The sequence below is a fragment of the Otolemur garnettii genome, unplaced genomic scaffold (genome assembly GCF_000181295.1).
Source record: "Otolemur garnettii isolate 467f Iridium unplaced genomic scaffold, OtoGar3 scaffold00043, whole genome shotgun sequence".
Taxonomy (NCBI): Eukaryota; Metazoa; Chordata; class Mammalia; order Primates; family Galagidae; genus Otolemur; species Otolemur garnettii.
In genome coordinates, this window is record NW_003852438.1 from 9,824,351 (window position 1) to 9,830,860 (window position 6,510).

The following is a 6,510-nucleotide window of genomic DNA, read 5'->3' on the forward strand; positions in this document are numbered from 1 at the left end:
TCAGCCCTACTATGAAACTAATTTATAGTTTTCATATGAAAACTATAGCTCAAGAATATGGGGAAAGGAAAAAAGGAGGGGAGGGGAGGGGGGAGGATGGGTGGAGGGAGGGTAATTGGTGGGACCATACCTACGATGCATCTTAGAAGGGTACATGTAAATTTACTAAATGTAGAATATAAATGTCTTAACACAATAACTAAGAAAATGCGAATGAAGGCTATGTTAACCAGTTTGATGAAAATATTTCAAATTGTATATAAAACCAGCACATTGTATCCCATGACCGCATTAATGTACACAGCTATGATTTAATTTCAAAAAAAAAAGTACTGGATCAGTGTGATGTCTTGGGGAAAAGAAAAACAATCAAGTTCCCTACAGACTAGAGGGCTTGAAAGCTAACACAGAGTGAAGATACATTTCACATTCACTGCATATAATATTAATAGTAGTCAAGATGTACTTCTGACCTTGCCCACTAACAGAAAAGTGCTTCTGGTTCACCAACACGTACAGAGAAAGAAGCAATTGACAGATCTATACCTACATGCCAGGTACTGGGAATATATTGATCTGGACCAACGGCAGCCATTGGAGTCACTGCCTGATTAATTTTATGATAATTGGCCACCAATCTCCAAGATCCATCTTCTTTCAGCATAGGATAAATAAGCTAGTTAAATGTGGTAAGAATTACCAGGCTTGTACTTTTAAGATTTAATGTTAACAACAATCTTTGTGATTCCTTCTGATATGTCATCTCACCTTTGGTTTACTATTCTAATAGATAAAGGCATGATAATTGCCTTCAATCCACAAGTTGGGAAATTGTGGGGATCCTGTCAGCAGACAAGAGTCAACTGATTTCCTCTTTCCTCAATGCACAGTCTCCTCAGTAAGGAGCCATAGTTCACTGTGGGAAAAGCTAGGAAAAATATTTATTAGACCAAGTAATATACATGTAATAAGTGCCTTTATTGTAGAAACGTGACCTCCCCCTTTATAGTTGAGGGGCTTTGAATCTGTGAACTGGCCCAACTCTGGAAATTGGTAAAGGCTAAAAAAACCAAGGACACTTGATATCACCAAAAGAATGTCATATTTCCCAGTAACTGACACCAAAATATGGAGATCTTTAAATTTCCTGGAAGAGAATTAAAAATAGTGTTTTAAGGAAGACCAGCGTACTACAAGAGGATACAGATAGAAAACTCAAAGATACAAGAACACAGTGCACGAATAAAATGTAAAGTTCAACAAAGAGGTAGAAACCACAAAAAAAGAACCAAGCAGATATTCTGGAGCTGAAGAATAGAATTAATGAAATAAAAAATGCATTCAGAGCCTCAACAGCAAACTCATTTGAAATTATCCAGTCAGAGGAAAAAACATTTTAAAAGACTGAAAAATAGTAAGGAAAGCCTATGGAAACTGTGGAACACCTTTAAGAGAACTAATGTACACCTTGTGAAAGTTTTGAAAGGACCAGAGATTGGGAAAGAGTCTAAATGTCTGAAAGAAGTAATGGCAATAACTTCCCAAACTTGAGTAAAGAGATAAATGTCCAGATTCAGAAAGTTCAAAAGTCTCCAAACAAGATCAGTCAAAAAAGATTACACTGAGACACATACTTTTTAAATTGCAAAAAGTCAAAAAAAAAAATAGAATTTTAAAAGTAGCTGCTCATTACATATAAGGGAATCCCCAGAAGAGTATCAGTAGACTTCTCAGCTGAAAACTTCAGGCCAGGAGAGAGTGAGATGATATATTCAAAATACCAAAAAAAAATTGCCAACCAAGACCTTTACACTAGCAAAGCAGTCCTTCAGAAATGGAGAGAAAGAGAAATCAGAGCAGGAAGCCTCTCCAGCAATCATCCCCTCACAAAAACATCAGATTGAACAACTATCCCCACATGAAATACCTTTACAACAGTTAAAGAACCCTGAATGTGTGAGCAAGAATGTGAAGCCCTTTTGGACCATAAAGACAAGCAAAACCATGGCTGGACAGTATAGGGAATGGTTCTCTTGTGACTGCACTACCCCTCCTCCTAAGCCATTATGGTACCACACCTGGAAAGAACCCCTGAATTCATAGTTTCTCCACTGAAAAAAGTAAGCTGGAGGTAGACACTTGGCTTCTTCACCATCCTGGGTGCTTTTGTGGGAGCCTCATTCTGGCCTTGGCCCACTAGGAGCACCACGAGTCCCTGAGGCCCACTAGAGACGAAGGGGTCCAGGCTAGCAGCAGCCAGCTCATGGGACTTGACATTGGCTCCGTGACCCTGCCAGAGAAGTTGTGTATGGCCACCAGTCTGTAGAAAGAATGGTCCAAGATCCTCCAAACCTGAGGGCGCAGCTGGCTCTCCCGCAAGGCCCTGTTTCCTCCATTTATCTCCCACAGACCTGTCCAGGTTGGAAACTGCAGAGACAGCTGGAGACTCATCTCCTACCCGAGCATAGGGCGCCATATAGTGCTGAAACTGATTAGGATAGTCCACTCAAATTTTCTAAGCAAAACCCCTGAAACAAAATAGTCAACAAATTAAACACAGACTGTGAAGATTCGATTAAATACCTAACCTGTCTATAATCAGACTGACAGTCATACCTCTAGGGAGTAAGAATAGCCTAGGAAATACAGCCTCACTAAATGGTCAAAATAATAATATAATAAACAGCAAAAAAAAAAAAAAAAATCAGATTTAAGCTTCACTCTAAATGTATTCCACACAGACTTACAGAAAATACCATCTAACAGCTGAAGAATTCACATTCTTTTTGACTATACAAGAATCTTTCTTCAGGACATGTTTGGCCACAAAACAAGTCCTAATAAATTCAAAAAAGTCAAAATCATATTAATATCTTTGCTGAAAATAATGGAATAAAAATAGCCATGGACCACAGTAGGAACTTTGGAAACTATGTGACTACATGGAAATTAAACTTAAAATTTTACTAAACAACCAATGAGTCAACAAAGCAATGAAAAAAGATATAAAATAATTTTTAAGACAAAAATGAAAATAGAACACACCAAAACTTATAAAATACACAAAAATCAGTCTTTAGAGGGAAGTTTGTAGCAATAAATGCCTACATCAAAAAAGAAAAGAAAAGATATCTCAAAGGAGTGCTCCAAGATCATGCTGCTCAGAAGCAGCATTGCAGCTATTCCTCTCCACGCAGTTGGGGCGGCGACTGGGGTGACGGGTCAGCCTGGGCAGCAGGTGCTGAATAATGCTGGGAAGACTTCTTGGCGACGCCGATTTGGAATCAGACGCAACCATGAAAAAAGCGGAGATGCTGTGAAAGCAAGCTCAGAAGAAAGAGAGAGAAACCAAAATCAAGTAAGACTGAAGAGGCAGCAGAAGAGGAAGAAACTATTTCCCCCAAAGCTAAACAAGTTAAAAAGAAAGCAAGTACTTCTGAAGTTGACATGAATTCTCCTAAATCCAAAAAGGCAAAAAAGAAACACGAGTAGTCTCAAGATGACATTGTTTCTCCTAAAACCAAAAGTGTGAAAAAGAAAAAGGAGCCCTTAGAGAAGGAAGTTGTTTCTCCTGAAATAAAAAATGTCAGACGTGAGGAGCCTTCTGAAGAAGTAGATGCTCCTAAGCCGAAGTGGATGAAGAAAGAAAAGGAGGTAAATAGTAGAGAAGAGCCCTGAACTGAAGAATGGATTCTCTTATTCTGAACCTGACTCTAACTCCGTTGAACCTGCCAGTGAAGAAAGTAACAGTGAGATAAAGCAGGAAATACCTGTGGAACAAAAAGGAGCTTTCTCTAATTTTCCCATATCTGAAGAGACTGTTAAACTTCTCAAAGGCGGAGGGGTGACCTTCCTGTTTCCCATACAAGCAAAGACATTCCATCATGTCTACAGTAGGAAGGACTTAATTGCCCAGGCACGGACAGAAACTGGGAAAACATTCTCCTTTGCCATTCCTTTGACTGAGAAACTTCAGGGAGAACTGCAAGATGGGAAGAGAGGTCATTCCCCTCAGGTACTAGCTCTTGCACCTACAAGAGAGTTGGCAAATTAAGTGAACAAAGACTTTAGCGGCATCACAAAAAAGCTGGCAGTGGCTTGTTTTTATGGTGGAACTCCCTCTGGAGGTCAAATTGAATGCATTCGGAATGGGATTGATATCCTGGTTGGAACACCAGGTCGAATCAAAGACCACCTACAGAATGGCAAACTGGATCTCACCAAACTTAAGTATGTTGTCCTAGATGAAGTTGATCAGATGTTAGATATGGGTTTTGCTGATCAAGTGGAAGAGATTTTAAGTGTTGCATATAAGAAAGATTCTGAAGACAATCCCCAAACATTGCTTTCTTCTGCGACTTGCCCTCATTGGGTATTTAATGTTGCTAAGAAATACATGAAACCTACATACGAACAAGTGGACCTAATCAGTAAAAAGACACAGAAAACAGCAATAACCGTGGAGCATCTGGCTATCAAGTGCCACTGGACTCAGAGGGCAGCAGTGATTAGGAATGTGATCTAAGTCTATAGTGGTCATCAAGGACGCACTATCATCTTCTGCAAAACCAAGAAAGAAGCCCAGGAACTGTCACAGAGTGTGGCTATTAAGCAGGATGTGCAGTCATTACATGAAGACATCCCGCAGAAGCAAAGGGAAATTACCCTGAAAGGTTTTAGAAATGGAGATTTTGGAGTTTTGGTGGCAACCAATGTTGCTGCACGTGGGTTAGACCTACCTGAGGTTGATTTGGTTGTGCAAAGCTGTCCACCAAAGGATGTAGAATCCTACATTCATCATTCTGGGTGGACAAGAAGGGCTGGAAGGACAAGGGTTTGCATCTGCTTTTATCAGCACAAGGAAGAATATCAGTTGGTACAAGTGGAACAAAAAGTGGGAATTAAGTTTAAACAAATAGGTGTTCCTTCTCCAACAGAAATCATAAAAGCTTCCAGCAAAGATGCCATCAGACTTTTGGATTCTGTGCCTCCCAGTGTGATAATCACTTCAAGGAGTCAACAGAGAAGTTGATAGAGGAGAAGGGAGCTGTGGAAGCCCTTGCAGCAGCACTCGCCCATGTTTCAGGCACCAGGTCAGTAGACCAACACTCCTTGATCAACTCAGATGTGAGTTTTGTGACCATGATCTTGTGGTGCTCGATTGAAATGCCGAATATTAGTTATGCTTGGAAAGAACTTAAAGAGCAACTGGGAGAGAATATTGATTCTAAAGTGAAGGGAATGGTCTTTCTCAAAGGAAAGCTGGGTATCTGCTTCAATGTACCTACCACATCAGTGACAGAAATACAGGAGAAATGGCATGATTCACTCCACTGGCAGCTTGCTGTAGCCACAGAGCAACCAGAGCTGGAGGGACCAAAAGAAGGATATCGAGCCTTTAGGGGTCAGCGGAAGGAAACAGAAGCTTCAGGGGACAGCTGTCAGGAGGTGGCAACAAAAGTAACAGATCCCAAAATAAAGGCCAGAAACGGAGTTTTAATAAAGCATTCAGTAAATAATTAGATGTAGAGGATTTTTATAGTAAAAAAAAAAATTATGTTTGGCAATATAAAACTGAACATTATTTTTCATACAAAGTTAAAAGCATATTGTGCTTCTTTTTGACCACTTGCCAGTCCCCTCTTTTTTCTGACAGACAAGCTTTATCTAAATTATTTTATCTACCTGACCATCACCTTTTGTAACTTTATTGCTACTTCATCAGGTTTTCCTTTTTAAAAGGTGTTTGAAATTCATTTTATTTTTATTCTGATGCATTGTGTATAGGTTACAAGATAAAATCAAGCATGTTTCTGACTACTTTGTAAGTTGACTTGTCTTTATGCTTAAAAATGTCTCTTAATAGGCTCCTTCTTTAAATACTTAAAGGAATGTAACATTCTCTGGAGGACCATTTTGAGCCTTTGGAACTCAAAGTTCTATAATTGGCATCTCTCACCACCTGCCAGCAGTTACTTGTGTGGTTCTATAACCTATTTTCTGAGACTTCATACTGAGCAATGGTTTGAAACAAGATTTCATACTTAGCTGTATTGTAATACAGTATATGCCATTGAGTGCTCTAGGTTTGGAGGATGTAGTACATCAATATAGGTTACCTATAATTATATACATTTTGATACATTTTAGCTTCTCATAAAGTGATTCATATTTCCATGAATTCTTCACTGATAGTATACATAGAAGTACATTTTAATAGAAAGCCACTGTCTCTAAGGAACTCTAAATATGTGATAACTCCATAGCTTTCTTTTATAAGAAGGCTGGGTAAATGGTGCTTAAATGACAACATACTCCACTTCTTCCTAATGGAAGATTAACATTATTTACCAAGAGGGAATTGGGGGGGGGGGGAGCACAGATTAGCATTTTTGTAAAGTATGTCAAAAAAAAAAAACCACCGGAATATTCTTTACATGCAAGAGGGAAACTTATAAGATGGAGAGCAAAGAGAACTAATAAAGGTGCCTTACTAAACATTCTTTTAAT

General features: G+C 39.1%; 1 pseudogene; it reads left to right on the top strand.

The window, feature by feature from the left end:
* The first annotated feature begins 3,233 nt into the window (after positions 1-3,233).
* LOC100963096 lies at positions 3,234-5,519 on the top strand (annotated as a pseudogene).
* The last annotated feature ends 991 nt before the right edge of the window (positions 5,520-6,510 follow it).